General features: G+C 56.7%; 13 non-coding genes and 2 pseudogenes across 13 annotated transcripts; all 15 read right to left on the reverse strand.

Moving 5' to 3' along the window:
• Window positions 1–316: 316 nt before the first annotated feature.
• On the reverse strand, window positions 317–435 carry LOC145426995 (5S ribosomal RNA). Its single transcript, XR_013907718.1, has one exon. It is a non-coding gene; the product is annotated as a 5S ribosomal RNA (ribosomal RNA).
• Window positions 436–1,961: 1,526 nt separating this feature from the next.
• Window positions 1,962–2,080, reverse strand: LOC145427597 (5S ribosomal RNA). Its single transcript, XR_013908139.1, has one exon. It is a non-coding gene; the product is annotated as a 5S ribosomal RNA (ribosomal RNA).
• A 1,094-nt stretch (window positions 2,081–3,174) lies between these two features.
• LOC145427598 (5S ribosomal RNA) lies at window positions 3,175–3,293 on the reverse strand. The gene has a single exon (XR_013908140.1). It is a non-coding gene; the product is annotated as a 5S ribosomal RNA (ribosomal RNA).
• A 1,015-nt stretch (window positions 3,294–4,308) lies between these two features.
• Window positions 4,309–4,427, reverse strand: LOC145426741 (5S ribosomal RNA). The gene has a single exon (XR_013907457.1). It is a non-coding gene; the product is annotated as a 5S ribosomal RNA (ribosomal RNA).
• A 1,137-nt stretch (window positions 4,428–5,564) lies between these two features.
• On the reverse strand, window positions 5,565–5,683 carry LOC145427228 (5S ribosomal RNA). The gene has a single exon (XR_013907960.1). It is a non-coding gene; the product is annotated as a 5S ribosomal RNA (ribosomal RNA).
• A 1,256-nt stretch (window positions 5,684–6,939) lies between these two features.
• On the reverse strand, window positions 6,940–7,058 carry LOC145427293 (5S ribosomal RNA; annotated as a pseudogene).
• A 935-nt stretch (window positions 7,059–7,993) lies between these two features.
• On the reverse strand, window positions 7,994–8,112 carry LOC145426742 (5S ribosomal RNA). Its single transcript, XR_013907458.1, has one exon. It is a non-coding gene; the product is annotated as a 5S ribosomal RNA (ribosomal RNA).
• Window positions 8,113–9,757: 1,645 nt separating this feature from the next.
• On the reverse strand, window positions 9,758–9,876 carry LOC145426387 (5S ribosomal RNA). The gene has a single exon (XR_013907097.1). It is a non-coding gene; the product is annotated as a 5S ribosomal RNA (ribosomal RNA).
• Window positions 9,877–12,070: 2,194 nt separating this feature from the next.
• Window positions 12,071–12,189, reverse strand: LOC145426996 (5S ribosomal RNA). The gene has a single exon (XR_013907719.1). It is a non-coding gene; the product is annotated as a 5S ribosomal RNA (ribosomal RNA).
• Window positions 12,190–13,911: 1,722 nt separating this feature from the next.
• On the reverse strand, window positions 13,912–14,030 carry LOC145427600 (5S ribosomal RNA). The gene has a single exon (XR_013908142.1). It is a non-coding gene; the product is annotated as a 5S ribosomal RNA (ribosomal RNA).
• Window positions 14,031–15,045: 1,015 nt separating this feature from the next.
• Window positions 15,046–15,164, reverse strand: LOC145426743 (5S ribosomal RNA). Its single transcript, XR_013907459.1, has one exon. It is a non-coding gene; the product is annotated as a 5S ribosomal RNA (ribosomal RNA).
• A 1,137-nt stretch (window positions 15,165–16,301) lies between these two features.
• On the reverse strand, window positions 16,302–16,420 carry LOC145427229 (5S ribosomal RNA). The gene has a single exon (XR_013907961.1). It is a non-coding gene; the product is annotated as a 5S ribosomal RNA (ribosomal RNA).
• A 1,256-nt stretch (window positions 16,421–17,676) lies between these two features.
• LOC145427294 (5S ribosomal RNA) lies at window positions 17,677–17,795 on the reverse strand (annotated as a pseudogene).
• Window positions 17,796–18,730: 935 nt separating this feature from the next.
• Window positions 18,731–18,849, reverse strand: LOC145426744 (5S ribosomal RNA). Its single transcript, XR_013907460.1, has one exon. It is a non-coding gene; the product is annotated as a 5S ribosomal RNA (ribosomal RNA).
• Window positions 18,850–20,494: 1,645 nt separating this feature from the next.
• LOC145426388 (5S ribosomal RNA) lies at window positions 20,495–20,613 on the reverse strand. Its single transcript, XR_013907098.1, has one exon. It is a non-coding gene; the product is annotated as a 5S ribosomal RNA (ribosomal RNA).
• Between the last annotated feature and the right edge of the window lie 46 nt (window positions 20,614–20,659).

Here is a 20,659-nt window from a genome sequence, read left to right on the forward strand (position 1 = left end):
CTGGTGTGGTGTAGGTGGCCTCAGCCAGCAGCCACAGGCCCTGGTGTGGTGTAAGTGGCCTCAGCCAGCAGCCACAGGCCCTGGTGTGGTGTAAGTGGCCTCAGCCAGCAGCCACAGGCCCTGATGTGGTGTAAGTGGCCCCAGCCGGTCACTCAGGCCCTGGTGTGGTGTAGGTGGCATCAGCTAGCAGCACAAGACATTGGAAAACAGCCAAAAGCAATGTCGTTAATGTGCCCTCATTAATGGGCAGCTGCTTTTGGTCTTTTAATACACCCCTTCTCTGGATCAAAAGCGGTTCAATGACATGAAAATGAAAGGGTTACAGCACCAGGTATTCCCAGGTAGTCTCCCATCCAAGTACTAACCAAGCCCAGCCCTGCTTAGCTTCCGAGATCAGACGAGGTCGGGCGTGCTCAGGGTGGTATGGCCGTAAGCTGCTGGCCCCAGCACAATGTCTCAATTTATGGATTCAACTGATTAGGTGGCAAGTACCTGAAGTTACGAAGACAATCCTTTAACCATACCTGCATGTTTGCATAATACCCTAACCCAAAGGCTCAGTTTAGCATTTATCTAACAGCACAGGCCCTGGATTGTTGAAGAAGGCCTCAGGAACCAGCACAGGGCCTGGTGTGTTGTACATGGCCACAGCTAGCAGCACAGGGCCTGGTTTGGTGAAGATGGCCTCGGCCAGAAGCGCAGGGCCTGATGTGATGTGAGTGGCCTGAGCAAGAGCCACAGGCCCTGGTGTGGTGTAATTGGCCTCAGCCAGCAGCCACAGGCCCTGGTGTGGTGTAAGTGGCCTCAGCCAGCAGCCACAGGCCCTGGTGTGGTGTAAGTGGCCTCAGCCAGTGCCACAGGCCCTGGTGTGGTGTAAGTGGCCTGAGCAAGAGTCACAGACCCTGGTGTGGTGTAATTGGCCTCAATAGCAACTAAGGCCCTGGTGTGGTGTAAGTGGCCTCAGCCAGAAGCCACAGGCACTGGTGTGGTGTAAGTGGCCTCAGCCAGCAGCCACAGGCCCTGGTGTGGTGTAAGTGGCCTCAGCCAGCAGCCACAGGCCCTGGTGTGGTGTAAGTGGCCTCAGCCAGCAGCCACAGGCCCTGGTGTGGTGTAAGTGGCCTCAGCCAGTGCCACAGGCCCTGGTGTGGTGTAAGTGGCCTCAGCCAGTGCCACAGGCCCTGGTGTGGTGTAAGTGGCCTGAGCAAGAGCCACAGACCCTGGTGTGGTGTAATTGGCCTCAATAGCAACTAATGCCCTGGTGTGGTGTAAGTGGCCTCAGCCAGCAGCCACAGGCCCTGGTGTGGTGTAAGTGGCCTCAGCCACTGCCACAGGCCCTGGTGTGGTGTAGGTGGCCTCAGCCAGCAGCCACAGGCCCTGGTGTGGTGTAAGTGGCCTCAATAGCAACTAATGCCCTGGTGTGGTGTAAGTGGCCTCAGCCAGCAGCCACAGGCCCTGGTGTGGTGTAAGTGGCCTCAGCCACTGCCACAGGCCCTGGTGTGGTGTAAGTGGCCTCAATAGCAACTAAGGCCCTGGTGTGGTGTAGGTGGCCTCAGCCAGCAGCCACAGGCCCTGGTGTGGTGTAAGTGGCCTCAGCCAGTGCCACAGGCCCTGGTGTGGTGTAAGTGGCCTGAGCAAGAGCCACAGACCCTGGTGTGGTGTAATTGGCCTCAATAGCAACTAATGCTCTGGTGTGGTGTAAGTGGCCTCAGCCAGCAGCCACAGGCCCTGGTGTGGTGTAAGTGGCCTCAGCCAGCAGCCACAGGCCCTGATGTGGTGTAAGTGGCCCCAGCCGGTCACTCAGGCCCTGGTGTGGTGTAGGTGGCATCAGCTAGCAGCACAAGACATTGGAAAACAGCCAAAAGCAATGTCGTTAATGTGCCCTCATTAATGGGCAGCTGCTTTTGGTCTTTTAATACACCCCTTCTCTGGATCAAAAGCGGTTCAATGACATGAAAATGAAAGGCTTACAGCACCAGGTATTCCCAGGTAGTCTCCCATCCAAGTACTAACCAAGCCCAGCCCTGCTTAGCTTCCGAGATCAGACGAGGTCGGGCGTGCTCAGGGTGGTATGGCCGTAAGCTGCTGGCCCCAGCACAATGTCTCAATTTATGGATTCAACTGATTAGGTGGCAAGTACCTGAAGTTACGAAGACAATCCTTTAACCATACCTGCATGTTTGCATAATACCCTAACCCAAAGGCTCAGTTTAGCATTTATCTAACAGCACAGGCCCTGGATTGTTGAAGATGGCCTCAGGAACCAGCACAGGGCCTGGTGTGTTGTACATGGCCACAGCTAGCAGCACAGGGCCTGGTTTGGTGAAGATGGCCTCGGCCAGAAGCGCAGGGTCTGGTGTGATGTGAGTGGCCTGAGCAAGAGCCACAGGCCCTGGTGTGGTGTAAGTGGCCTCAGCCAGAAGCCACAGGTACTGGTGTGGTGTAAGTGGCCTCAGCCAGCAGCCACAGGCCCTGGTGTGGTGTAAGTGGCCTCAGCCAGCAGCCACAGGCCCTGGTGTGGTGTAAGTGGCCTCAGCCAGAGCCACAGGCCCTGGTGTGGTGTAAGTGGCCTCAGCCAGTGCCACAGGCCCTGGTGTGGTGTAAGTGGCCTGAGCAAGAGCCACAGACCCTGGTGTGGTGTAATTGGCCTCAATAGCAACTAATGCCCTGGTGTGGTGTAGGTGGCCTCAGCCAGCAGCCACAGGCCCTGGTGTGGTGTAAGTGGCCTCAATAGCAAATAATGCCCTGGTGTGGTGTAAGTGGCCTCTGCCAGCAGCCACAGGCCCTGGTGTGGTGTAAGTGGCCTCAGCCAGTGCCACAGGCCCTGGTGTGGTGTAAGTGGCCTGAGCAAGAGCCACAGACCCTGGTGTGGTGTAATTGGCCTCAATAGCAACTAATGCTCTGGTGTGGTGTAAGTGGCCTCAGCCAGCAGCCACAGGCCCTGGTGTGGTGTAAGTGGCCTCAGCCAGCAGCCACAGGCCCTGATGTGGTGTAAGTGGCCCCAGCCGGTCACTCAGGCCCTGGTGTGGTGTAGGTGGCATCAGCTAGCAGCACAAGACATTGGAAAACAGCCAAAAGCAATGTCGTTAATGTGCCCTCATTAATGGGCAGCTGCTTTTGGTCTTTTAATACACCCCTTCTCTGGATCAAAAGCGGTTCAATGACATGAAAATGAAAGGCTTACAGCACCAGGTATTCCCAGGTAGTCTCCCATCCAAGTACTAACCAAGCCCAGCCCTGCTTAGCTTCCGAGATCAGACGAGGTCGGGCGTGCTCAGGGTGGTATGGCCGTAAGCTGCTGGCCCCAGCACAATGTCTCAATTTATGGATTCAACTGATTAGGTGGCAAGTACCTGAAGTTACGAAGACAATCCTTTAACCATACCTGCATGTTTGCATAATACCCTAACCCAAAGGCTCAGTTTAGCATTTATCTAACAGCACAGGCCCTGGATTGTTGAAGATGGCCTCAGGAACCAGCACAGGGCCTGGTGTGTTGTACATGGCCACAGCTAGCAGCACAGGGCCTGGTTTGGTGAAGATGGCCTCGGCCAGAAGCGCAGGGCCTGGTGTGATGTGAGTGGCCTGAGCAAGAGCCACAGGCCCTGGTGTGGTGTAATTGGCCTCAGCCAGCAGCCACAGGCCCTGGTGTGGTGTAAGTGGCCTCAGCCAGCAGCCACAGGCCCTGGTGTGGTGTAAGTGGCCTCAGCCAGAGCCACAGGCCCTGGTGTGGTGTAAGTGGCCTCAGCCAGTGCCACAGGCCCTGGTGTGGTGTAAGTGGCCTGAGCAAGAGCCACAGACCCTGGTGTGGTGTAATTGGCCTCAATAGCAACTAATGCCCTGGTGTGGTGTAGGTGGCCTCAGCCAGCAGCCACAGGCCCTGGTGTGGTGTAAGTGGCCTCAATAGCAACTAATGCCCTGGTGTGGTGTAAGTGGCCTCAGCCAGCAGCCACAGGCCCTGGTGTGGTGTAAGTGGCCTGAGCAAGAGCCACAGACCCTGGTGTGGTGTAATTGGCCTCAATAGCAACTAAGGCCCTGGTGTGGTGTAGGTGGCCTCAGCCAGCAGCCACAGGCCCTGGTGTGGTGTAAGTGGCCTCAGCCAGCAACCATAGGGCCTGATGTGGTGTAAGTGGCCCCAGCCGGTCACTCAGGCCCTGGTGTGGTGTAAGTGGCATCAGCTAGCAGCACAAGACATTGGAAAACAGCCAAAAGCAATGTCGTTAATGTGCCCTCATTAATGGGCAGCTGCTTTTGGTCTTTTAATACACCCCTTCTCTGGATCAAAAGCGGTTCAATGACATGAAAATGAAAGGCTTACAGCACCAGGTATTCCAAGGAAGTCTCCCATCCAAGTACTAACCAAGCCCAGCCCTGCTTAGCTTCCGAGATCAGACGAGGTCGGGCGTGCTCAGGGTGGTATGGCCGTAAGCTGCTGGCCACAGCACAATGTCTCAATTTATGGATTCAACTGATTAGGTGGCAAGTACCTGAAGTTACGAAGACAATCCTATAACCATACCTGCATGTTTGCATAATACCCTAACCCAAAGGCTCAGTTTAGCATTTATCCAACAGCACAGGCCCTGGATTGTTGAAGATGGCCTCAGGAACCAGAACAGGGCCTGGTGTGTTGTACATGGCCACAGCTAGCAGCACAGGGCCTGGTTTGGTGAAGATGGCCTCGGCCAGAAGCACAGGGCCTGGTGTGATATGAGTGGCCTGAGCAAGAGCCACAGGCCCTGGTGTGGAGTAAGTGGCCTGAGCAAGAGCCACAGGCCCTGGTGTGGTGTAAGTGGCCTGAGCAAGAGCAACAGGCCCTGGTGTGGTGTAATTGGCCTCAATAGCAACTAAGGCCCTGGTGTGGTGTAAGTGGCCTCAGAAGCAAATAAGGCCGTGGTGTGGTGTATGTGGCCTCAGCCAGCAGCCACAGGCCCTTGGTGTGGTGTAAGTGGCCTCAGCCAGCAGCCACAGGCCCTGGTGTGGTGTGGGTGGCCTCAGCCAGCAGCCACAGGCCCTTGGTGTGGTGTAAGTCGCCTCATCCAGCAGCCACAGGCCCTGATGTGGTGTAAGTGGCCTCAGCCAGAGCCACAGGCCCTGGTGTGGTGTAAGTGGCCTCAGCCAGAGCCACAGGGTCTGGTGTGATATGAGTGGCCTGAGCAAGAGCCACAGGCCCTGGTGTGGTGTAAGTGGCCTCAGCCAGCAGCCACAGGCCCTGGTGTGGTGTGGGTGGCCTCAGCCAGCAGCCACAGGCCCTTGGTGTGGTGTAAGTCGCCTCATCCAGCAGCCACAGGCCCTGATGTGGTGTAAGTGGCCTCAGCCAGAGCCACAGGCCCTGGTGTGGTGTAAGTGGCCTCAGCCAGAGCCACAGGCCCTGATGTGGTGTAAGTGGCCCCAGCCGGTCACTCAGGCCCTGGTGTGGTGTAGGTGGCATCAGCTAGCAGCACAAGACATTGGAAAACAGCCAAAAGCAGTGTCGTTAATGTGCCCTCATTAATGGGCAGCTGCTTTTGGTCTTTTAATACACCACTTCTCTGGATCAAAAGTGGTTCAATGACATGAAAATGAAAGGCTTACAGCACCAGGTATTCCCAGGCAGTCTCCCATCCAAGTACTAACCACGCCCAGCCCTTCTTAGCTTCCGAGATCAGACGAGGTCGGGCGTGCTCAGGGTGGTATGGCCGTAAGCTGCTGGCCCCAGCACAATGTCTCAATTTATGGATTCAACTGATTAGGTGGCAAGTACCTGAAGTTACGAAGACAATCCTATAACCATACCTGCATGTTTGCATAATACCCTAACCCAAAGGCTCAGTTTGGCATTTATCTAACAGCACAGGCCCTGGATTGTTGAAGATGGCCTCAGGAACCAGCACAGGGCCTGGTGTGTTGTACATGGCCACAGCAAGCAGCACAGGGCCAGGTTTGGTGAAGATGGCCTCGGCCAGAAGCACAGGGTCTGGTGTGATATGAGTGGCCTGAGCAAGAGCCACAGGCCCTGGTGTGGTGTAAGTGGCCTCAGCCAGCAGCCACAGGCCCTGGTGTGGTGTGGGTGGCCTCAGCCAGCAGCCACAGGCCCTTGTGTGGTGTAAGTGGCCTCAGCCAGCAGCCACAGGCCCTGGTGTGGTGTAAGTGGCCTCAGCCAGTGCCACAGGCCCTGGTGTGGTGTAATTGGCCTCAATAGCAACTAAGGCCCTGGTGTTGTGTATGTGGCCTCAGCCAGCAGCCACAGGCCCTGGTGTGGTGTAAGTGGCCTCAATAGCAACTAATGCCCTGGTGTGGTGTAAGTGGCCTCAGCCAGCAGCCACAGGCACTGGTGTGGTGTAAGTGCCCTCAGCCAGCAGCCACAGGCACTTGGTGTGGTGTAAGTGCCCTCAGCCAGCAGCCACAGGCCCTGGTGTGGTGTAAGTGGCCTGAGCAAGAGCCACAGGCCCTGGTGTGGTGTAAGTGGCCTCAGCCAGAAGCCACAGGCACTGGTGTGGTGTAAGTGCCCTCAGCCAGCAGCCACAGGCCCTGGTGTGGTGTAAGTGGCCTCAGCCAGCAGCCACAGGCCCTGGTGTGGTGTAAGTGGCCTCAGCCAGCAGCCACAGGCCCTGGTGTGGTGTAAGTGGCCTCAGCCAGTGCCACAGGCCCTGGTGTGGTGTAAGTGGCCTGAGCAAGAGCCACAGACCCTGGTGTGGTGTAATTGGCCTCAATAGCAACTAATGCCCTGGTGTGGTGTAAGTGGCCTCAGCCAGCAGCCACAGGCCCTGATGTGGTGTAAGTGGCCCCAGCCGGTCACTCAGGCCCTGGTGTGGTGTAGGTGGCATCAGCTAGCAGCACAAGACATTGGAAAACAGCCAAAAGCAATGTCGTTAATGTGCCCTCATTAATGGGCAGCTGCTTTTGGTCTTTTAATACACCCCTTCTCTGGATCAAAAGCGGTTCAAAGACATGAAAATGAAAGGCTTACAGCACCTGGTATTCCAAGGAAGTCTCCCATCCAAGTACTAACCAAGCCCAGCCCTGCTTAGCTTCCGAGATCAGACGTGGTCGGGCATGCTCAGGGTGGTATGGCCCTAAGCTGCTGGCCACAGCACAATGTCTCAATTTATGGATTCAAGTGATTAGGTGGCAAGTACCTGGAGTTACGAAGACAATCCTATAACCATACCTGCATGTTTGCATAATACCCTAACCCAAAGGCTCAGTTTAGCATTTATCCAACAGCACAGGCCCTGGATTGTTGAAGATGGCCTCAGGAACAAGAACAGGGCCTGGTGTGTTGTACATGGTCACAGCTAGCAGCACAGGGCCTGGTTTGGTGAAGATGGCCTCGGCCAGAAGCACAGGGCCTGGTGTGATATGAGTGGCCTGAGCAAGAGCCACAGGCCCTGGTGTGGAGTAAGTGGCCTGAGCAAGAGCCACAGGCCCTGGTGTGGTGTAAGTGGCCTCAGCCAGAGCCACAGGCCCTGGTGTGGTGTAAGTGGCCTTAGAAGCAAATAAGGCCGTGGTGTGGTGTAAGTGGCCTCAGCCAGAGCCACAGGCCCTGGTGTGGTGTAAGTGGCCTCAATAGCAACTAAGGCCCTGGTGTGGTGTAAGTGGCCTCATCCAGCAGCCACAGGCCTTGGTGTGGTGTAAGTCGCCTCATCCAGCAGCCACAGGCCCTGGTGTGGTGTAAGTGGCCTGAGCAAGAGCCACAGACCCTGGTGTGGTGTAATTGGCCTCAATAGCAAGTAAGGCCCTGGTGTGGTGTAGGTGGCCTCAGCCAGCAGCCACAGGCCCTGGTGTGGTGTAAGTGGCCTCAGCCAGCAACCACAGGCCCTGATGTGGTGTAAGTGGCCCCAGCCGGTCACTCAGGCCCTGGTGTGGTGTAAGTGGCATCAGCTAGCAGCACAAGACATTGGAAAACAGCCAAAAGCAATGTCGTTAATGTGCCCTCATTAATGGGCAGCTGCTTTTGGTCTTTTAATACACCCCTTCTCTGGATCAAAAGCGGTTCAATGACATGAAAATGAAAGGCTTACAGCACCAGGTATTCCAAGGAAGTCTCCCATCCAAGTACTAACCAAGCCCAGCCCTGCTTAGCTTCCGAGATCAGACGAGGTCGGGCGTGCTCAGGGTGGTATGGCCGTAAGCTGCTGGCCCCAGCACAATGTCTCAAATTATGGATTCAACTGATTAGGTGGCAAGTACCTGAAGTTACGAAGACAATCCTATAACCATACCTGCATGTTTGCATAATACCCTAACCCAAAGGCTCAGTTTGGCATTTATCTAACAGCACAGGCCCTGGATTGTTGAAGATGGCCTCAGGAACCAGCACAGGGCCTGGTGTGTTGTACATGGCCACAGCAAGCAGCACAGGGCCAGGTTTGGTGAAGATGGCCTCGGCCAGAAGCACAGGGTCTGGTGTGATATGAGTGGCCTGAGCAAGAGCCACAGGCCCTGGTGTGGTGTAAGTGGCCTCAGCCAGCAGCCACAGGCCCTGGTGTGGTGTGGGTGGCCTCATCCAGCAGCCACAGGCCCTTGTGTGGTGTAAGTGGCCTCAGCCAGCAGCCACAGGCCCTGGTGTGGTGTAAGTGGCCTCAGCCAGTGCCACAGGCCCTGGTGTGGTGTAATTGGCCTCAATAGCAACTAAGGCCCTGGTGTTGTGTATGTGGCCTCAGCCAGCAGCCACAGGCCCTGGTGTGGTGTAAGTGGCCTCAATAGCAACTAATGCCCTGGTGTGGTGTAAGTGGCCTCAGCCAGCAGCCACAGGCACTGGTGTGGTGTAAGTGCCCTCAGCCAGCAGCCACAGGCACTGGTGTGGTGTAAGTGCCCTCAGCCAGCAGCCACAGGCCCTGGTGTGGTGTAAGTGGCCTGAGCAAGAGCCACAGGCCCTGGTGTGGTGTAAGTGGCCTCAGCCAGCAGCCACAGGCCCTGGTGTGGTGTAAGTGCCCTCAGCCAGCAGCCACAGGCCCTGGTGTGGTGTAAGTGGCCTCAGCCAGCAGCCACAGGCCCTGGTGTGGTGTAAGTGGCCTCAGCCAGAGCCACAGGCCCTGGTGTGGTGTAAGTGGCCTCAGCCAGTGCCACAGGCCCTGGTGTGGTGTAAGTGGCCTGAGCAAGAGCCACAGACCCTGGTGTGGTGTAATTGGCCTCAATAGCAACTAATGCCCTGGTGTGGTGTAGGTGGCCTCAGCCAGCAGCCACAGGCCCTGGTGTGGTGTAAGTGGCCTCAATAGCAACTAATGCCCTGGTGTGGTGTAAGTGGCCTCAGCCAGCAGCCACAGGCCCTGGTGTGGTGTAAGTGGCCTGAGCAAGAGCCACAGACCCTGGTGTGGTGTAATTGGCCTCAATAGCAACTAAGGCCCTGGTGTGGTGTAGGTGGCCTCAGCCAGCAGCCACAGGCCCTGGTGTGGTGTAAGTGGCCTCAGCCAGTGCCACAGGCCCTGGTGTGGTGTAAGTGGCCTGAGCAAGAGCCACAGACCCTGGTGTGGTGTAATTGGCCTCAATAGCAACTAATGCCCTGGTGTGGTGTAAGTGGCCTCAGCCAGCAGCCACAGGCCCTGGTGTGGTGTAAGTGGCCTCAGCCAGCAGCCACAGGCCCTGATGTGGTGTAAGTGGCCCCAGCCAGTCACTCAGGCCCTGGTGTGGTGTAGGTGGCATCAGCTAGCAGCACAAGACATTGGAAAACAGCCAAAAGCAATGTCGTTAATGTGCCCTCATTAATGGGCAGCTGCTTTTGGTCTTTTAATACACCCCTTCTCTGGATCAAAAGCGGTTCAATAACATGAAAATGAAAGGCTTACAGCACCAGGTATTCCCAGGCAGTCTCCCATCCAAGTACTAACCAAGCCCAGCCCTGCTTAGCTTCCGAGATCAGACGAGGTCGGGCGTGCTCAGGGTGGTATGGCCGTAAGCTGCTGGCCCCAGCACAATGTCTCAATTTATGGATTCAACTGATTAGGTGGCAAGTACCTGAAGTTACGAAGACAATCCTTTAACCATACCTGCATGTTTGCATAATACCCTAACCCAAAGGCTCAGTTTAGCATTTATCTAACAGCACAGGCCCTGGATTGTTGAAGATGGCCTCAGGAACCAGCACAGGGCCTGGTGTGTTGTACATGGCCACAGCTAGCAGCACAGGGCCTGGTTTGGTGAAGATGGCCTCGGCCAGAAGCGCAGGGCCTGGTGTGATGTGAGTGGCCTGAGCAAGAGCCACAGGCCCTGGTGTGGTGTAAGTGGCCTGAGCAAGAGCCACAGGCCCTGGTGTGGTGTAAGTGGCCTCAGCCAGCAGCCACAGGCCCTGGTGTGGTGTAAGTGGCCTCAATAGCAACTAAGGCCCTGGTGTGGTGTAAGTGGCCTCAGCCAGAAGCCACAGGCACTGGTGTGGTGTAAGTGGCCTCAGCCAGCAGCCACAGGCCCTGGTGTGGTGTAAGTGGCCTCAGCCAGCAGCCACAGGCCCTGGTGTGGTGTAAGTGGCCTCAGCCAGCAGCCACAGGCCCTGGTGTGGTGTAAGTGGCCTCAGCCAGAGCCACAGGCCCTGGTGTGGTGTAAGTGGCCTCAGCCAGTGCCACAGGCCCTGGTGTGGTGTAAGTGGCCTGAGCAAGAGCCACAGACCCTGGTGTGGTGCAATTGGCCTCAATAGCAACTAATGCCCTGGTGTGGTGTAAGTGGCCTCAGCCAGCAGCCACAGGCCCTGGTGTGGTGTAAGTGGCCTCAATAGCAACTAATGCCCTGGTGTGGTGTAAGTGGCCTCAGCCAGCAGCCACAGGCCCTGGTGTGGTGTAAGTGGCCTCAGCCAGTGCCACAGGCCCTGGTGTGGTGTAAGTGGCCTGAGCAAGAGCCACAGACCCTGGTGTGGTGTAATTGGCCTCAATAGCAACTAATGCCCTGGTGTGGTGTAGGTGGACTCAGCCAGCAGCCACAGGCCCTGGTGTGGTGTAAGTGGCCTCAGCCAGTGCCACAGGCCCTGGTGTGGTGTAAGGGGCCTCAATAGCAACTAATGCCCTGGTGTGGTGTAAGTGGCCTCAGCCAGCAGCCACAGGCACTGGTGTGGTGTAAGTGGCCTCAGCCAGCAGCCACAGGCCCTGGTGTGGTGTAAGTGGCCTCAGCCAGCAGCCACAGGCCCTGGTGTGGTGTAAGTGGCCTGAGCCAGCAGCCACAGGCCCTGGTGTGGTGTAAGTGGCCTCAGTCAGAAGCCACAGGCACTGGTGTGGTGTAAGTGCCCTCAGCCAGCAGCCACAGGCCCTGGTGTGGTGTAAGTGACCTCAGCCAGCAGCCACAGGCCCTGGCGTGGTGTAAGTGGCCTCAGCCAGCAGCCACAGGCCCTGGTGTGGTGTAAGTGGCCTCAGCCAGTGCCACAGGCCCTGGTGTGGTGTAATTGGCCTCAATAGCAACTAATGCCCTGGTGTGGTGTAGGTGGCCTCAGCCAGCAGCCACAGGCCCTGGTGTGGTGTAAGTGGCCTCAGCCAGAGCCACAGGCCCGGGTGGGGTGTAAGTGGCCTCAGCCAGTGCCACAGGCCCTGGTGTGGTGTAAGTGGCCTGAGCAAGAGCCAAAGACCTGGTGTGGTGTAATTGGCCTCAATAGCAACTAATGCCCTGGTGTGGTGTAGGTGGCCTCAGCCAGCAGCCACAGGCCCTGGTGTGGTGTAAGTGGCCTCAATAGCAACTAATGCCCTGGTGTGGTTTAAGTGGCCTCAGCCAGCAGCCACAGGCCCTGGTGTGGTGTAAGTGGCCTGAGCAAGAGCCACAGACCCTGGTGTGGTGTAATTGGCCTCAATAGCAACTAAGGCGCTGGTGTGGTGTAGGTGGCCTCAGCCAGCAGCCACAGGCCCTGGTGTGGTGTAAGTGGCCTCAGCCAGCAGCCACAGGCCCTGGTGTGGTGTAAGTGGCCTCAGCCAGCAGCCACAGGCCCTGATGTGGTGTAAGTGGCCCCAGCCGGTCACTCAGGCCCTGGTGTGGTGTAGGTGGCATCAGCTAGCAGCACAAGACATTGGAAAACAGCCAAAAGCAATGTCGTTAATGTGCCCTCATTAATGGGCAGCTGCTTTTGGTCTTTTAATACACCCCTTCTCTGGATCAAAAGCGGTTCAATGACATGAAAATGAAAGGGTTACAGCACCAGGTATTCCCAGGTAGTCTCCCATCCAAGTACTAACCAAGCCCAGCCCTGCTTAGCTTCCGAGATCAGACGAGGTCGGGCGTGCTCAGGGTGGTATGGCCGTAAGCTGCTGGCCCCAGCACAATGTCTCAATTTATGGATTCAACTGATTAGGTGGCAAGTACCTGAAGTTACGAAGACAATCCTTTAACCATACCTGCATGTTTGCATAATACCCTAACCCAAAGGCTCAGTTTAGCATTTATCTAACAGCACAGGCCCTGGATTGTTGAAGAAGGCCTCAGGAACCAGCACAGGGCCTGGTGTGTTGTACATGGCCACAGCTAGCAGCACAGGGCCTGGTTTGGTGAAGATGGCCTCGGCCAGAAGCGCAGGGCCTGATGTGATGTGAGTGGCCTGAGCAAGAGCCACAGGCCCTGGTGTGGTGTAATTGGCCTCAGCCAGCAGCCACAGGCCCTGGTGTGGTGTAAGTGGCCTCAGCCAGCAGCCACAGGCCCTGGTGTGGTGTAAGTGGCCTCAGCCAGTGCCACAGGCCCTGGTGTGGTGTAAGTGGCCTGAGCAAGAGTCACAGACCCTGGTGTGGTGTAATTGGCCTCAATAGCAACTAAGGCCCTGGTGTGGTGTAAGTGGCCTCAGCCAGAAGCCACAGGCACTGGTGTGGTGTAAGTGGCCTCAGCCAGCAGCCACAGGCCCTGGTGTGGTGTAAGTGGCCTCAGCCAGCAGCCACAGGCCCTGGTGTGGTGTAAGTGGCCTCAGCCAGCAGCCACAGGCCCTGGTGTGGTGTAAGTGGCCTCAGCCAGTGCCACAGGCCCTGGTGTGGTGTAAGTGGCCTCAGCCAGTGCCACAGGCCCTGGTGTGGTGTAAGTGGCCTGAGCAAGAGCCACAGACCCTGGTGTGGTGTAATTGGCCTCAATAGCAACTAATGCCCTGGTGTGGTGTAAGTGGCCTCAGCCAGCAGCCACAGGCCCTGGTGTGGTGTAAGTGGCCTCAGCCACTGCCACAGGCCCTGGTGTGGTGTAGGTGGCCTCAGCCAGCAGCCACAGGCCCTGGTGTGGTGTAAGTGGCCTCAATAGCAACTAATGCCCTGGTGTGGTGTAAGTGGCCTCAGCCAGCAGCCACAGGCCCTGGTGTGGTGTAAGTGGCCTCAGCCAGCAGCCACAGGCCCTGGTGTGGTGTAAGTGGCCTCAGCCAGAGCCACAGGCCCTGGTGTGGTGTAAGTGGCCTCAGCCAGTGCCACAGGCCCTGGTGTGGTGTAAGTGGCCTGAGCAAGAGCCACAGACCCTGGTGTGGTGTAATTGGCCTCAATAGCAACTAATGCCCTGGTGTGGTGTAGGTGGCCTCAGCCAGCAGCCACAGGCCCTGGTGTGGTGTAAGTGGCCTCAATAGCAAATAATGCCCTGGTGTGGTGTAAGTGGCCTCTGCCAGCAGCCACAGGCCCTGGTGTGGTGTAAGTGGCCTCAGCCAGTGCCACAGGCCCTGGTGTGGTGTAAGTGGCCTGAGCAAGAGCCACAGACCCTGGTGTGGTGTAATTGGCCTCAATAGCAACTAATGCTCTGGTGTGGTGTAAGTGGCCTCAGCCAGCAGCCACAGGCCCTGGTGTGGTGTAAGTGGCCTCAGCCAGCAGCCACAGGCCCTGATGTGGTGTAAGTGGCCCCAGCCGGTCACTCAGGCCCTGGTGTGGTGTAGGTGGCATCAGCTAGCAGCACAAGACATTGGAAAACAGCCAAAAGCAATGTCGTTAATGTGCCCTCATTAATGGGCAGCTGCTTTTGGTCTTTTAATACACCCCTTCTCTGGATCAAAAGCGGTTCAATGACATGAAAATGAAAGGCTTACAGCACCAGGTATTCCCAGGTAGTCTCCCATCCAAGTACTAACCAAGCCCAGCCCTGCTTAGCTTCCGAGATCAGACGAGGTCGGGCGTGCTCAGGGTGGTATGGCCGTAAGCTGCTGGCCCCAGCACAATGTCTCAATTTATGGATTCAACTGATTAGGTGGCAAGTACCTGAAGTTACGAAGACAATCCTTTAACCATACCTGCATGTTTGCATAATACCCTAACCCAAAGGCTCAGTTTAGCATTTATCTAACAGCACAGGCCCTGGATTGTTGAAGATGGCCTCAGGAACCAGCACAGGGCCTGGTGTGTTGTACATGGCCACAGCTAGCAGCACAGGGCCTGGTTTGGTGAAGATGGCCTCGGCCAGAAGCGCAGGGCCTGGTGTGATGTGAGTGGCCTGAGCAAGAGCCACAGGCCCTGGTGTGGTGTAATTGGCCTCAGCCAGCAGCCACAGGCCCTGGTGTGGTGTAAGTGGCCTCAGCCAGCAGCCACAGGCCCTGGTGTGGTGTAAGTGGCCTCAGCCAGAGCCACAGGCCCTGGTGTGGTGTAAGTGGCCTCAGCCAGTGCCACAGGCCCTGGTGTGGTGTAAGTGGCCTGAGCAAGAGCCACAGACCCTGGTGTGGTGTAATTGGCCTCAATAGCAACTAATGCCCTGGTGTGGTGTAGGTGGCCTCAGCCAGCAGCCACAGGCCCTGGTGTGGTGTAAGTGGCCTCAATAGCAACTAATGCCCTGGTGTGGTGTAAGTGGCCTCAGCCAGCAGCCACAGGCCCTGGTGTGGTGTAAGTGGCCTGAGCAAGAGCCACAGACCCTGGTGTGGTGTAATTGGCCTCAATAGCAACTAAGGCCCTGGTGTGGTGTAGGTGGCCTCAGCCAGCAGCCACAGGCCCTGGTGTGGTGTAAGTGGCCTCAGCCAGCAACCATAGGGCCTGATGTGGTGTAAGTGGCCCCAGCCGGTCACTCAGGCCCTGGTGTGGTGTAAGTGGCATCAGCTAGCAGCACAAGACATTGGAAAACAGCCAAAAGCAATGTCGTTAATGTGCCCTCATTAATGGGCAGCTGCTTTTGGTCTTTTAATACACCCCTTCTCTGGATCAAAAGCGGTTCAATGACATGAAAATGAAAGGCTTACAGCACCAGGTATTCCAAGGAAGTCTCCCATCCAAGTACTAACCAAGCCCAGCCCTGCTTAGCTTCCGAGATCAGACGAGGTCGGGCGTGCTCAGGGTGGTATGGCCGTAAGCTGCTGGCCACAGCACAATGTCTCAATTTATGGATTCAACTGATTAGGTGGCAAGTACCTGAAGTTACGAAGACAATCCTATAACCATACCTGCATGTTTGCATAATACCCTAACCCAAAGGCTCAGTTTAGCATTTATCCAACAGCACAGGCCCTGGATTGTTGAAGATGGCCTCAGGAACCAGAACAGGGCCTGGTGTGTTGTACATGGCCACAGCTAGCAGCACAGGGCCTGGTTTGGTGAAGATGGCCTCGGCCAGAAGCACAGGGCCTGGTGTGATATGAGTGGCCTGAGCAAGAGCCACAGGCCCTGGTGTGGAGTAAGTGGCCTGAGCAAGAGCCACAGGCCCTGGTGTGGTGTAAGTGGCCTGAGCAAGAGCAACAGGCCCTGGTGTGGTGTAATTGGCCTCAATAGCAACTAAGGCCCTGGTGTGGTGTAAGTGGCCTCAGAAGCAAATAAGGCCGTGGTGTGGTGTATGTGGCCTCAGCCAGCAGCCACAGGCCCTTGGTGTGGTGTAAGTGGCCTCAGCCAGCAGCCACAGGCCCTGGTGTGGTGTGGGTGGCCTCAGCCAGCAGCCACAGGCCCTTGGTGTGGTGTAAGTCGCCTCATCCAGCAGCCACAGGCCCTGATGTGGTGTAAGTGGCCTCAGCCAGAGCCACAGGCCCTGGTGTGGTGTAAGTGGCCTCAGCCAGAGCCACAGGGTCTGGTGTGATATGAGTGGCCTGAGCAAGAGCCACAGGCCCTGGTGTGGTGTAAGTGGCCTCAGCCAGCAGCCACAGGCCCTGGTGTGGTGTGGGTGGCCTCAGCCAGCAGCCACAGGCCCTTGGTGTGGTGTAAGTCGCCTCATCCAGCAGCCACAGGCCCTGATGTGGTGTAAGTGGCCTCAGCCAGAGCCACAGGCCCTGGTGTGGTGTAAGTGGCCTCAGCCAGAGCCACAGGCCCTGATGTGGTGTAAGTGGCCCCAGCCGGTCACTCAGGCCCTGGTGTGGTGTAGGTGGCATCAGCTAGCAGCACAAGACATTGGAAAACAGCCAAAAGCAGTGTCGTTAATGTGCCCTCATTAATGGGCAGCTGCTTTTGGTCTTTTAATACACCACTTCTCTGGATCAAAAGTGGTTCAATGACATGAAAATGAAAGGCTTACAGCACCAGGTATTCCCAGGCAGTCTCCCATCCAAGTACTAACCACGCCCAGCCCTTCTTAGCTTCCGAGATCAGACGAGGTCGGGCGTGCTCAGGGTGGTATGGCCGTAAGCTGCTGGCCCCAGCACAATGTCTCAATTTATGGATTCAACTGATTAGGTGGCAAGTACCTGAAGTTACGAAGACAATCCTATAACCATACCTGCATGTTTGCATAATACCCTAACCCAAAGGCTCAGTTTGGCATTTATCTAACAGCACAGGCCCTGGATTGTTGAAGATGGCCTCAGGAACCAGCACAGGGCCTGGTGTGTTGTACATGGCCACAGCAAGCAGCACAGGGCCAGGTTTGGTGAAGATGGCCTCGGCCAGAAGCACAGGGTCTGGTGTGATATGAGTGGCCTGAGCAAGAGCCACAGGCCCTGGTGTGGTGTAAGTGGCCTCAGCCAGCAGCCACAGGCCCTGGTGTGGTGTGGGTGGCCTCAGCCAGCAGCCACAGGCCCTTGTGTGGTGTAAGTGGCCTCAGCCAGCAGCCACAGGCCCTGGTGTGGTGTAAGTGGCCTCAGCCAGTGCCACAGGCCCTGGTGTGGTGTAATTGGCCTCAATAGCAACTAAGGCCCTGGTGTTGTGTATGTGGCCTCAGCCAGCAGCCACAGGCCCTGGTGTGGTGTAAGTGGCCTCAATAGCAACTAATGCCCTGGTGTGGTGTAAGTGGCCTCAGCCAGCAGCCACAGGCACTGGTGTGGTGTAAGTGCCCTCAGCCAGCAGCCACAGGCACTTGGTGTGGTGTAAGTGCCCTCAGCCAGCAGCCACAGGCCCTGGTGTGGTGTAAGTGGCCTGAGCAAGAGCCACAGGCCCTGGTGTGGTGTAAGTGGCCTCAGCCAGAAGCCACAGGCACTGGTGTGGTGTAAGTGCCCTCAGCCAGCAGCCACAGGCCCTGGTGTGGTGTAAGTGGCCTCAGCCAGCAGCCACAGGCCCTGGTGTGGTGTAAGTGGCCTCAGCCAGCAGCCACAGGCCCTGGTGTGGTGTAAGTGGCCTCAGCCAGTGCCACAGGCCCTGGTGTGGTGTAAGTGGCCTGAGCAAGAGCCACAGACCCTGGTGTGGTGTAATTGGCCTCAATAGCAACTAATGCCCTGGTGTGGTGTAAGTGGCCTCAGCCAGCAGCCACAGGCCCTGATGTGGTGTAAGTGGCCCCAGCCGGTCACTCAGGCCCTGGTGTGGTGTAGGTGGCATCAGCTAGCAGCACAAGACATTGGAAAACAGCCAAAAGCAATGTCGTTAATGTGCCCTCATTAATGGGCAGCTGCTTTTGGTCTTTTAATACACCCCTTCTCTGGATCAAAAGCGGTTCAAAGACATGAAAATGAAAGGCTTACAGCACCTGGTATTCCAAGGAAGTCTCCCATCCAAGTACTAACCAAGCCCAGCCCTGCTTAGCTTCCGAGATCAGACGTGGTCGGGCATGCTCAGGGTGGTATGGCCCTAAGCTGCTGGCCACAGCACAATGTCTCAATTTATGGATTCAAGTGATTAGGTGGCAAGTACCTGGAGTTACGAAGACAATCCTATAACCATACCTGCATGTTTGCATAATACCCTAACCCAAAGGCTCAGTTTAGCATTTATCCAACAGCACAGGCCCTGGATTGTTGAAGATGGCCTCAGGAACAAGAACAGGGCCTGGTGTGTTGTACATGGTCACAGCTAGCAGCACAGGGCCTGGTTTGGTGAAGATGGCCTCGGCCAGAAGCACAGGGCCTGGTGTGATATGAGTGGCCTGAGCAAGAGCCACAGGCCCTGGTGTGGAGTAAGTGGCCTGAGCAAGAGCCACAGGCCCTGGTGTGGTGTAAGTGGCCTCAGCCAGAGCCACAGGCCCTGGTGTGGTGTAAGTGGCCTTAGAAGCAAATAAGGCCGTGGTGTGGTGTAAGTGGCCTCAGCCAGAGCCACAGGCCCTGGTGTGGTGTAAGTGGCCTCAATAGCAACTAAGGCCCTGGTGTGGTGTAAGTGGCCTCATCCAGCAGCCACAGGCCTTGGTGTGGTGTAAGTCGCCTCATCCAGCAGCCACAGGCCCTGGTGTGGTGTAAGTGGCCTGAGCAAGAGCCACAGACCCTGGTGTGGTGTAATTGGCCTCAATAGCAAGTAAGGCCCTGGTGTGGTGTAGGTGGCCTCAGCCAGCAGCCACAGGCCCTGGTGTGGTGTAAGTGGCCTCAGCCAGCAACCACAGGCCCTGATGTGGTGTAAGTGGCCCCAGCCGGTCACTCAGGCCCTGGTGTGGTGTAAGTGGCATCAGCTAGCAGCACAAGACATTGGAAAACAGCCAAAAGCAATGTCGTTAATGTGCCCTCATTAATGGGCAGCTGCTTTTGGTCTTTTAATACACCCCTTCTCTGGATCAAAAGCGGTTCAATGACATGAAAATGAAAGGCTTACAGCACCAGGTATTCCAAGGAAGTCTCCCATCCAAGTACTAACCAAGCCCAGCCCTGCTTAGCTTCCGAGATCAGACGAGGTCGGGCGTGCTCAGGGTGGTATGGCCGTAAGCTGCTGGCCCCAGCACAATGTCTCAAATTATGGATTCAACTGATTAGGTGGCAAGTACCTGAAGTTACGAAGACAATCCTATAACCATACCTGCATGTTTGCATAATACCCTAACCCAAAGGCTCAGTTTGGCATTTATCTAACAGCACAGGCCCTGGATTGTTGAAGATGGCCTCAGGAACCAGCACAGGGCCTGGTGTGTTGTACATGGCCACAGCAAGCAGCACAGGGCCAGGTTTGGTGAAGATGGCCTCGGCCAGAAGCACAGGGTCTGGTGTGATATGAGTGGCCTGAGCAAGAGCCACAGGCCCTGGTGTGGTGTAAGTGGCCTCAGCCAGCAGCCACAGGCCCTGGTGTGGTGTGGGTGGCCTCATCCAGCAGCCACAGGCCCTTGTGTGGTGTAAGTGGCCTCAGCCAGCAGCCACAGGCCCTGGTGTGGTGTAAGTGGCCTCAGCCAGTGCCACAGGCCCTGGTGTGGTGTAATTGGCCTCAATAGCAACTAAGGCCCTGGTGTTGTGTATGTGGCCTCAGCCAGCAGCCACAGGCCCTGGTGTGGTGTAAGTGGCCTCAATAGCAACTAATGCCCTGGTGTGGTGTAAGTGGCCTCAGCCAGCAGCCACAGGCACTGGTGTGGTGTAAGTGCCCTCAGCCAGCAGCCACAGGCACTGGTGTGGTGTAAGTGCCCTCAGCCAGCAGCCACAGGCCCTGGTGTGGTGTAAGTGGCCTGAGCAAGAGCCACAGGCCCTGGTGTGGTGTAAGTGGCCTCAGCCAGCAGCCACAGGCCCTGGTGTGGTGTAAGTGCCCTCAGCCAGCAGCCACAGGCCCTGGTGTGGTGTAAGTGGCCTCAGCCAGCAGCCACAGGCCCTGGTGTGGTGTAAGTGGCCTCAGCCAGAGCCACAGGCCCTGGTGTGGTGTAAGTGGCCTCAGCCAGTGCCACAGGCCCTGGTGTGGTGTAAGTGGCCTGAGCAAGAGCCACAGACCCTGGTGTGGTGTAATTGGCCTCAATAGCAACTAATGCCCTGGTGTGGTGTAGGTGGCCTCAGCCAGCAGCCACAGGCCCTGGTGTGGTGTAAGTGGCCTCAATAGCAACTAATGCCCTGGTGTGGTGTAAGTGGCCTCAGCCAGCAGCCACAGGCCCTGGTGTGGTGTAAGTGGCCTGAGCAAGAGCCACAGACCCTGGTGTGGTGTAATTGGCCTCAATAGCAACTAAGGCCCTGGTGTGGTGTAGGTGGCCTCAGCCAGCAGCCACAGGCCCTGGTGTGGTGTAAGTGGCCTCAGCCAGTGCCACAGGCCCTGGTGTGGTGTAAGTGGCCTGAGCAAGAGCCACAGACCCTGGTGTGGTGTAATTGGCCTCAATAGCAACTAATGCCCTGGTGTGGTGTAAGTGGCCTCAGCCAGCAGCCACAGGCCCTGGTGTGGTGTAAGTGGCCTCAGCCAGCAGCCACAGGCCCTGATGTGGTGTAAGTGGCCCCAGCCAGTCACTCAGGCCCTGGTGTGGTGTAGGTGGCATCAGCTAGCAGCACAAGACATTGGAAAACAGCCAAAAGCAATGTCGTTAATGTGCCCTCATTAATGGGCAGCTGCTTTTGGTCTTTTAATACACCCCTTCTCTGGATCAAAAGCGGTTCAATAACATGAAAATGAAAGGCTTACAGCACCAGGTATTCCCAGGCAGTCTCCCATCCAAGTACTAACCAAGCCCAGCCCTGCTTAGCTTCCGAGATCAGACGAGGTCGGGCGTGCTCAGGGTGGTATGGCCGTAAGCTGCTGGCCCCAGCACAATGTCTCAATTTATGGATTCAACTGATTAG

This window comes from Astatotilapia calliptera, chromosome 3, assembly GCF_964374335.1.
Source record: "Astatotilapia calliptera chromosome 3, fAstCal68.1, whole genome shotgun sequence".
Lineage (NCBI taxonomy): Eukaryota > Metazoa > Chordata > Actinopteri > Cichliformes > Cichlidae > Astatotilapia > Astatotilapia calliptera.